Raw genomic sequence first — 10,518 nt, 5'->3', positions numbered from 1 at the left:
GAGTGCTTCTCTTGTATGACCCCCAGTCGTCGTAGCTTTTGCACAACTAGTTTTACCCCTTCCTTCAGCTTAATATGATGTTCCACCACTGTAATGCCTGTGATTCTTTCATAGTTGTCAATGAACAGGTCAGGAAATCCCATCAACATTTGCAAAAAACTATCTTTCTCCTCGAGTGTTAATTCCGTGGACAACATACCCTTCAACCTACTTTCTCCTAGGCTAGGTGATTTTCTCTCGTTTCCATTGTGTTGCCCTTTTGGTGATGGATCACCAGTTGTGCTTACCCTTTGTGGATCCTTCATGATGATACCCATTATATCGATGGAACTGTCACTTTCATCGACAAGATGATGAGAGAAGCATGAGACGAGCAAGAGGCCATGCTTCTCTCGTCATCTGATTGTGTAGCTTTTTCCCTCCTAGCCCTTTTCACAGTCATGGCTTCAAATGGTTCTAAAAAGGTTACCTTCTCCTTACCCTTGTACCTCTCCTTTGCTCTGGGTGGATCCACTACTACGGCCTTTCCTTTCTCTTCTAGCCTTATGATGTTTACACGGCGATCAGGTGGTGCGGCTGGTGGAAGAGGTGGGATGGATGCTTGTGGTGGTGTCTAGGGTGGACGTAGAATTTGTGTCGGTGGGGTTGGTGCTCGGGGTGGGGGTGTTCTTTCTCTAGGGGGCGACAATTGGTTCCTCCTACCTCCTCTATTATAGTTTTGTCGTGGTTTGGGACAGTCGTACATATCGTGACCATCTTCTCCGCAGTTGTAGCAGTGATACTCCCTGTTTTGTCGTCGTGCTCTTCCTGGGTCTTGATCTCTTTCTTGACTCCTTCCTTGCTGTATTAAGTGGACAGACAAATTATACAGTTGTTCAGTAATATGGGCCAACATATCTTGTTGGTCATCTCTTACCCCAAGAGCCGGTGGTGGTGGTGGATTGGTGGTTGTCGTGGTTGTTGGTCGGCGCGATGTTCCTGCTTCTGTTGACTCGGTTTCTTTGGCTTTCATTTGTAGCTTCTTGTCCTTAAGGCGAGCAATCTCAACGACTAACTCGTACGTAGCCGGGAATCTACCCTTCACCTTCTCCTTGAGAAGCGGCCATAAGCCATGCGTGAACCGGTCTTTCTTTAGGAAATCGGGTGCAGCTTCCCCCCTTGCCAGTGACTCAACCCACCGTTCCCACAAATCCACAAATTTGGACTCATAGGTGGCATATTCTAAAAGACCCTCCCGCTTCAAGTCTCTCAACTTGTCCCACAACTTCTTTGAAGTGGTACCTCCCCCAAAGCACCTCTTAAAAGCGGTTTTTAAGGGCTCCTAGTCATCCTTGGTTGCTTGTGGAAGTGCATTGTACCATGATCTAGCTTCTAGCTTCATGAGATGCTTAAAGATTCTAACCCGGGATTCATTCGTATCTTTCTTGCTCACTACACATGCTACTTCAAAGTCATCTAGGAAGTCTGTTACTAAATCCTCCCCCTTCTTTCCTTTAAATGTTGGAAATGCTACACTTGCCATGATCACTGAGAGAGAGCTAGAAAGACACACCGCGTGTATACCCTCTTATACTAGGACATAGATTAAAACTTCAAACGGTACATTGCCTTGTACCAAAGGTAAGACAAATGGCCGATCTGATTCCAGAACCTCAAAAAACCGCTCCCCACCCAGCATGGTGTCGATGACGTGCTGGTAGTGAGCCTTCAAGTCCAGTATTACCTTAATTGAGCGTACACGTGTTGGTATGTGTGATTTGTCTTGAGGTAGGTTGTACCGATTCATGTGAAGCTTAGAGGTGCTTAGTCACTGTTCAAGCTTGTGGGAGAGGGTGGTGTTCTTTCCTGAAACAAACTCAGTAGATCCCTAGTCTCTCTAGTGAGAGTGTGAGAAAATGCTTTCGTTATCTGTGCTACAGTATCAGGTGCGACTTGGAAACTGACTGTGATAATTACCTCGGTGACTTGAGTTACCCGATTCTTGAAGTAGAACAGTGTTGATTCTCTATTGTGTAGAGCTCCTTCCATCTTGTTGTGCGGGTTGGTTGTAGGTTGTGGACATGGTTTCGACCTTCTCCTTCTTCTTCTTGGCACCCGGCCTATGTATATCCACTGAGTTTGGCGTGTTGGTTGACTCTCCCACTGCAAATCGATTACCGTTATGCCTGGCACTTGAGCTTCGATGGAGATGCGGAGTTCGTCTAGATGTGCTTGGAGCTCTTCTTCGTCTGTCATCCAGTTAGCGAACCGTGTTAGCCATTCATCCATCCACAAAAGTTTAGGGGTTTCAATCTTGTAAACTGGAGGGTTTCATGAAAGGATCCAGGGTGGCCGCGCCAAGAAAATGATAGCCGGAAATGACATGCCATATGCGGTGGCCTCTACACCACACATAGCCTGAATATCCCCAAGCATCATCTCAAGGTAGGAGTGATCCTATGGGTAGGAAGGGGCACCACGTAGCATAAATGCGGCTAGGACGCAAACATACATGAACTAGGGTAGCAAACGTGAAATGCTCTCTAGGTAGTCAACATGAAATGGTGGTGCAACAACCGTTCACATGTAGAGAAATGCCTCATCACAAGTCATTAGTATGTGCACGAGAGGGATATGTGAAAATCTCACAACAGGGCACACTGACTGGCGGAAGAGATGCACATGATGGAGCACGAGTAGGGTGATATAAAAGAGACGAAACATCCCATAACCATGGGAATTCAGAATAGAGGATGGACCCCAAAAATCAAGACAAAATTACACCCCTTTATTGGTGATGAAGATACTTACAAGTGGTGGTCTTGACGACTACAAACTTGGCTCTTGGCATTTGGGATGCAACATGAGATACGAGCGCCATATGGCGCACGGCGAGGTTGGAGTTAGCGGGAGGGTTAATTGAGGGAGAGCAGCAAGATGATGCAACCACCGACAACCTCAATCACCAACATTGAGAGAGGGCCAAGTTGGTGTGGTGTAGATACCTTCAATCTAAGCGTGCTCATGTTGCTTGGTGGGAGAGTAGTGACTACTTCACGTGCATACAGTGGTCATGATTAGTAACTAAATGTGGTGTGGTGAATCATGGGGAGAATGGTGATGTTGCCAATGCTAAGTGCCCAAAGCTTGCAACCAAAACATGATGCCATTAGCTCTCAAGCATGGGTGCACTACGTGCTTAGTGGTGCTTACAATGTAGAGTGCATGGAGCTAGTATGCCCCTCCTTCACTTGAGTGTTCTCTAGTAAGAGAGATAGAGAGAGAGAAGGTAGAGATAGAGAGAGAAAGAGTGGGGTGGGGAGAGTTTTTTACAATCCACTAGCCATGGCTAGGTTATTAGGGGAGAGTGGGGGTTTTAGGGTATTTACAAGGGTTTTGTCGATGGTTCGGGTGGTCGGTGTGAGGTTTTAGTGCCGCTGGGGTCGGTTTTTGTTGTGAGAAGTCGAGATGTTTTGAGTTACCTCCTTTCCGTGTTGGCCGGGGCGTGCCTTCGGCGCCTTTGCTCATTTTGGTGTTGGTGACATGAGATTTGGCCGCCTTCTTTTCTTTTCGTTGATGCCATAGATTGCCTTCGGTTTTTACATTTCTTTGGTGCGTGAGTATATGCGTGCATGTTATTTGGTTGTGTGGGTACGCATACCCATGTATTTATGTAAGTATGTGTATGTGCTTGTGAGTGCTTATATGTATGGGTATATGTGTTTGTGTATGGTGTGCGCGGGATATCAATTACCAAGCCGAGAGAGAGATGGTGAGAAAGCATGAGATGAGGGGATGTGTGTGTGTATATGTGTGTAGGTGAATGTGTGTGTTTGTATACGTGAGCATGTGTGTGTGGGAACGGAGGTAAGAGGGATATTAGTTTTACTTTTATATATATATATATATATATATATATATTATGCATGCTCGGTGTGTTTGTCTACACAGAACGAGGGGGGGAGGATGTGAGCAAGCGGGTGGGGGAATGGGGAGGGTTTGAGGGGTGTGTGTGTGTGTCTGTGTGTGTGTGTGTAGGTGTTTGTGTGTGTGATAGAGAGAGAGAGAGAGTTTCCTCGTTCTGCTACGCTGTGCACCTTCGGGCTGAGAACGAGAGAGAGAGAGTGTGTGAGAAAGAAATGGGCTCGGGCCAGCGGGCTATGAGCATAGCGCAAGAGAGAAAGGGAGATGGAGTGAGGTGGTGGGTGTGTGTGTGTGTGTGTGAATAAGAGAGAGAGAGAGAGAGAGAGAGAGAGAGAGAGAGAGAATCTGCACCTTTGCTGGCTGGAAACAAGAGCGGCTGAGAGAGAGAGAGAGAGAGAGAGAGTGAGAGAGAGATGAGATGGCGGGCCCAGCGAGCGATGGAGGGGGGGTTTGGCAACGAAGTGGGGTAAGGGTAGGGTGTGTGGTGAGAGAGAGAGAGAGAGAGAGAGAGAGAGGGAATATTATTCCCTTGCATGGGTTGCATGGTATCCCAAGGACGAGAGGAGGGGAGAGAGTCAATGGGGTGGGGGAGAGGGAGAGGGAGTAGCGGGCAGGGGGAATGGGAAGTTAAGACCGAGTGTGTGTGTGTAGATAAGAGAGAGAGAGAGAGAGAGAGAGAGAGAGAGAGAGAGAGAGAGAGAGAGAGAGAGAGAGAGAGAGAGAGAGATAATATTGAGAGAGTTTCGGCTTCTTGTAGGCAACGGGAGATAGAGAGGGAGGATGGCTGCGCACTGCGCCATGTGGGCCGCCTGCGGGCTAGAGAGAGCGAGTTGTCAGCGAGAGATGAGAGAGAGAAGGAGTGGATGAGGGAGAGAGAGTGTGTGCCTAGAAGGGAGAGAGGGGAAGAGGGAGGTGGCAGGAAAATGGTGGCCTGCTACGCTAGGGTGTGGAGGAGCTAGGGCTGTGAGGTGGACCCGGGCATTGCCGAGCCATCCGATGGTGTCACCAAGGCTCCGGCAGAGGAAAAATAACTTTTTTCTTCTTTGATTTCTAAAAATCGGCTATCAATGGATATGCCATTTGATCGGGATGGAGCTAGATATGTTTGTGGTTTGGAGCAATTGACTTTAAGGCCATATGATCTAGGTGGTGTTCATTATGGTTTATGGGCCAATTCATACTTATGTTCTACTATTGGGAAATTCTTATATTTTTCCTATGATCCTGGAGGAGGGTATATTCTAATGAAGCCATAGGTTGGAATTTTTTCAAAGCATGCACACAGTGGGGTAGTGGTTATGTGTTTACAAGTTTTTGCTTCAAAGTTTAAATAAAGACTGACACATACCGGAGGATGTGCAGGTTTAGAGGGGGTGGATGTTGTGCTGCTTTGCGGGTACGGGGTGAAAGACAAGGATCTACCCGCATTTTCAAGGTTTTGCCAAATGAACAATTTAGGGCAGATTCTTCCATGATGACAGGAGATAGCAAGAATGTATGCATTATGTGGTTTTTTGTGGACCAAAGTGAACAGGTGAAGATTGAATGAAGGGCTGGTTTTTTTCTTAAAAAGATAGAGCTTGAAGTGTTGAGTAAACTATCGAGACGGCTCGTCAAACGGAGCCTTGGTGATAAATTTATTGCAATTTAAATCTAGAAGTGGTTGCAGATCGAAGACAGGTAGAGCAAATTAGAACAGGTGGTCAAAGGTGATTTGTAGTGATATATGCATAAAGCTTGATTTATGGACCTGCTGGTCTTTTCAGATCGGCAATCTGAGTCCTGAATGACAAATTATTAGCAGTCAAAGTTTTTCTGGGGGCTAGGTTTGTACTGGGTTGGTTCAATCAGTAGACGTGCCATCTAATGATTTTGAAGCTTTGCAAGGGATATTATGCATGCTATGTGGTGTATGGAGCTAATAGGAATTGTCTGCTTGTCAAACAGAGTTACGAACTGCAAGTTATTATCGATCAAAGATTGGGTGCGGTTGCTTGAGGTTGGTTGCAAAGCATTTTTGCGGCCTCGGATGGCGAGCTTAGAAATCTCAAAATGTAGCAAAGAGCAGGTTATGTGAAGATGGAGACAAGAGATCTCGGTTGGGCTTCACGGTTTGGCCATTGAGCATGGGAGCATGGAAATATTATAGGTCAAAAAGGGCCAAAAGGTTGGGGTTGTTTATGAGGAAAAACTTAAAGTTGCAAGGCTTTGGAGGGCAAACGCACCAACGACTGCCACATAGTGGGGCATTGAGCCCATAAGCATAAACTAGAGCTCAAATCAAACTCTTTATAAGCTAGGGTGTGAGCCATTCAACATCACACAAGGAGAGAGGGAGGGACCCCTCCATTGGCTATGTTGAGGCTTGCTGATGATGCCCTGGGTGCTACGCGGGGTGGCCATGGTGGCAGTTTTGGTTGGAGTAGTTGACGTGGGAGCCGGCCACTTTGTGGGTTGGTGTTGGACACAATAGTTGATGGCACAGTGCGTAGCTGATGATGTGGTAGCAAGAGGGGCCGGTTCTTGTGCCCGTAATGGGCCAATTTTTTTGAGGGGAAGGGGTTCCCCCCAGTAGCAATATCACTAGTGCTAGGGGGGGTATCCCGCGGCAAGCTACAGTTGTGAGAGAGAGACAAAGGGTTAAGTGGGCAACCAAGAGGGCAAGTCAAGAAGAGGACAAAGCAAAGGGAGGGAGGGATCACATGAGAGAGAGATAAGAAGCTTACACACATGGCGAGTCATGCAGTCTAGATGCTAAATGGAGGGCCACATGGGGGATGGATCATGCATAGGAAATTCTCAAAAGGGACTAAAAAGGAGATACACGGGTAGTAAGAAGCCAGTTTTTTTATTTTGAAATGCTCACCTCCTATAAGAGGATTTCTTTATGAAGTTGAAGGGGGTTCTTTGGTTTTATTTTCTTTTGGGGGTCAACTTTTGAGGATTATTGGGAGGGATTTATGGGCAACCGACTGCAGCTGTGGGCAATTCTTCTGCTTGAGAGTAGTTGGAGAAGACAAGGGAAGGGTGGGAAAAGCATCGAGAGCACGAAACGATTGGATGGCGGTGCAATTTGGGGGAGTTTTTTTTTAGCCGAGGGTTGAAATTCGAAGGGCACACCAAAGCGGGCGTATGCAACAGAATTGTAAAAGAGCAATCGGAAGAATTGAAGCTGTATGTACTGCCATATGACAACATCTTTTGAGTCTCAAATCTCTATTTCTTAGCATCATATCAATTAATATTGTTCTTATTTGCAGTCTTCTCTCTCAAACTCTCTTTAATCAACAGTATTATGTGTATTAAACTATTGATTAAGTCTATCTGCACTCTTTTATCCTAGTTTAAGCGTCTGCTAAGCTCCTGTCTACAGCCAGAGGCCCGCTTCTTTCCCTATTGACCCTTGAGAACCATACACTTTGACATCGTTCCATACAATGTTTGGTCTTTATGAATATCTTGTCATGCCTTTTGGTTTGACAAATGCTAGCCACATTCAATTGTTTAGTGGAGAAAATCTTACCCTAACACAAATTCACTGCAGTGTTCTTTGATGATATCATCATCTACTCCAAGTCCTTGGAGGAGCACAAGAAACATCTCCAGGTAGTTTTTCAATATTTGAGGGAGAACAAGCTTTTTGTCAATCAAAGGAAGAGTGAATTTTTTCTTCAAGGAGATTCAATACTTAGGTTATATTATCACTGAGAATGGTACCTGTATGGATTCATCTACGTTAGAGGTAATAAAGGAATGGCCTAATCCAAGGAATCTACATGAGCTACGTAGCTTTATTGGTATGTGTGCATAATATAGACACTTCATAGAAAAATTCTCTCAAATAGCAGGACCATTACATACTTAACAAAGAAGAACGTTAAGTACTCATGGACTACTAAAGAGCCAAATGCGTTTGACAAGCTCAAAGAGAAGCTTACCTCCCAACTCGTGCTTATGATTTCAGATCTCTCAAAGCCATTTGAGGTCCAATGTGATGCTTGAGGTGATTTCCTTGGAGCATTCTTGCTTCAAGAAGAGCATGCCATAGAATATGAGAGCCGAAGGCTCAATACGGATGAACGGGTCTTGGGAATATATGAAGAAGAGCTTTTAGCTGCTCTACATGTCTTAGACACATAGAAGCACTATCTATTGTGGACTCCATTTATTTTGCAAACAGACCACCAAAGTCTCAAGTACTTCATGACGCAAACCAAGCTTTTCGACAAACAAATGAGGTGGGCAGATTTTCTTTTTCAATGTTATTTTACATTGCTCACATTGCTAGTAAGCATAATCAAGTGGCCAATGCACTTTCATGATGACCAAGAGTCAATGTGGTGTCTAAAGCAACTCATAGTGATCTATCTTCTATGATAGATAAGTATGCTACTGACTGTGACTTTAAAGACATAATGCCAACCCTTGCATTGGGGAAGAAAGAACCATTCACCTTGTAGGGTGGTTAACTTCTCCATGGCAATAGGCTATGTCTCGAGGGGTTCACCATTTAGTACCCCCTATATAACATGCGTTCACATGGTATTAAAAAATCCCTCTTTTACATGTCTAAATGAATAAAATGACCCCTTATTTTAGGATTGTTTTTCCAGAATTGAATATAAAAACCCCTTATTTTAATATATCTATGTTAAATTGTCTAAAATTTTTGCATTTTAAAACCCCTCCTTTTGAACTCACATTATACATTAGCATGACTACATAGTGCACCCTCCGAGGGCTATGTGCTACCCACTCCCTTCGTGAGAAAGTCGTGTATAAATCCCATGCTCCTCCCTATGCGGGGCATAGAGACATTCAACGTACTCTTCGAGGAGTAGAAACGTACTTGAAGGTTCTAAAAGAGTTACGAGGAGATCTATACATGGAAATGTCAAATCTTATGCAGTGAAAAAAGTAAGATGGACTTTGATGCTCTATATCAACAATTACTTGATCGATATTCATCAATATTCAAACCTTTCTAATGTGGTGCGCTATGTCATGAATGGGTGATGCGAAAAGTTTTCTATGTGGAGATCACGATGGTCAAAGTTTGGAAGGTTGTTTTTCCATGGTAATGTTGACACCACAAACTTGGTAGAACAATTAATGCAATATATCAAGTACACTCTATTGAAGGCACATATCAATCGCTTTATTGTAGACTTAATGTATGTAGTCATGAGTGATTCCAAGACGAGAAATATCATGGGTGACACCTTGCTTAGGTTCTTTATGCAAAATCAAGAAATAGGTATAATTAAAGTCATATAGCACTAGAATGGTAACCTAACAGGACATAAAAGTGTCCTTTTAAGGTTTTGGGAAAAATTTCCAAAACCATAGTAGATCCACTCATTTTGAAAAATCCTTTCATGAGCTTATAGTTCAATAACTACTACATATGGAAAAAATGAGAAACTTGTAATTTTTCTCATCCCTTGGTCACTACAAGCCTCCAAAGTTGATGGACCAATGCATTTTGCCCAAAATAGCAATTTCTTACCGTTGATTGCATATAAATAAGAGTGGGGATTTTTGTAGGACATGAGATAAAATGCCCCGTTTACTTCAATGGGTTGGTGACCAAAAAATATGGTTGCTTTTACCTCACTAATTTTTTTTGGGCAAAAAAAAAAGGTACAAAAAAGTTGATTTTTGCCATTCTATGGACCTATTATCAAAGTTTCTATAGTCATGCTCAATACAGATACTATATACATGCTTTCTTAGTTCCCTTTGGGACTTTGGATTGAAAAGGAGCCATGGAGAATGTCAAAAGGATAATGGATCTCTTACAATTGGAACCTTGGGGGCAATGATAAAGTGCTAAATACATCAAACATGAAAAAACTGGGTTTATCGTTATGACCTCTAAAAACCCATACAAACTACTCAATATCTATCCAAGTTTGTAGTTTATGATTAGATATGGTTACTACCTACAAAATACACACAATTGGCCTAAGAAACTAGCAATATTGAGAAAGTTATACTTGCTACTCTAAAATGTATCGTATTCTTCAATAATCAAAAAACTCAACCATCATCATATACTATTCTATATACCATATTAGGTCCCCCAAAACTCAAGGAAGATTAGCTTTATGTTATACATTACACTTACACAATCAAAATTGAATTTGGATATCAAGAAAGCCAAAAACTGGAGTATGCAATTCTTGTAAATTGGTCATAACTTTCAATTTTTTAAATTTAGCTCTCCCTACAAGCATCAAAACATGTTGAGAACTATGAAGGCCTAACCTCTAGCCATCTAAACATCACAAACATGATGTTTAGAGTGGTATAGTTGCCAAAAATTGAAAAAAAGCCAAAAACGGGACCCGTTTTTTCACACAGTTTAGGTTCAAAAATGTTGTGCAAGAGTAAGGTTAATGGTGAGATCGATACTCCAAAAAAAATGCTAAGTTTTTTTCAGCTTATAAGGAAAATTTGTGGATATATAGCACCTAGAAAATCATTTTCATACTCTTCAAATAATTCAAGCAAAATGGCCACTTAACGGGACACAAAAGTGTCCAAGGACATAAAAGTGTCCTGTTACCATTCTAGTGATAGAGATCATATTTTGGTAAATCTATGCCATTT

Source organism: Adiantum capillus-veneris, chromosome 12, assembly GCF_014529385.1.
Source record: "Adiantum capillus-veneris isolate H3 chromosome 12, ASM1452938v2, whole genome shotgun sequence".
Taxonomy (NCBI): domain Eukaryota; kingdom Viridiplantae; phylum Streptophyta; class Polypodiopsida; order Polypodiales; family Pteridaceae; genus Adiantum; species Adiantum capillus-veneris.
This window is presented reverse-complemented; position numbering follows the sequence as displayed.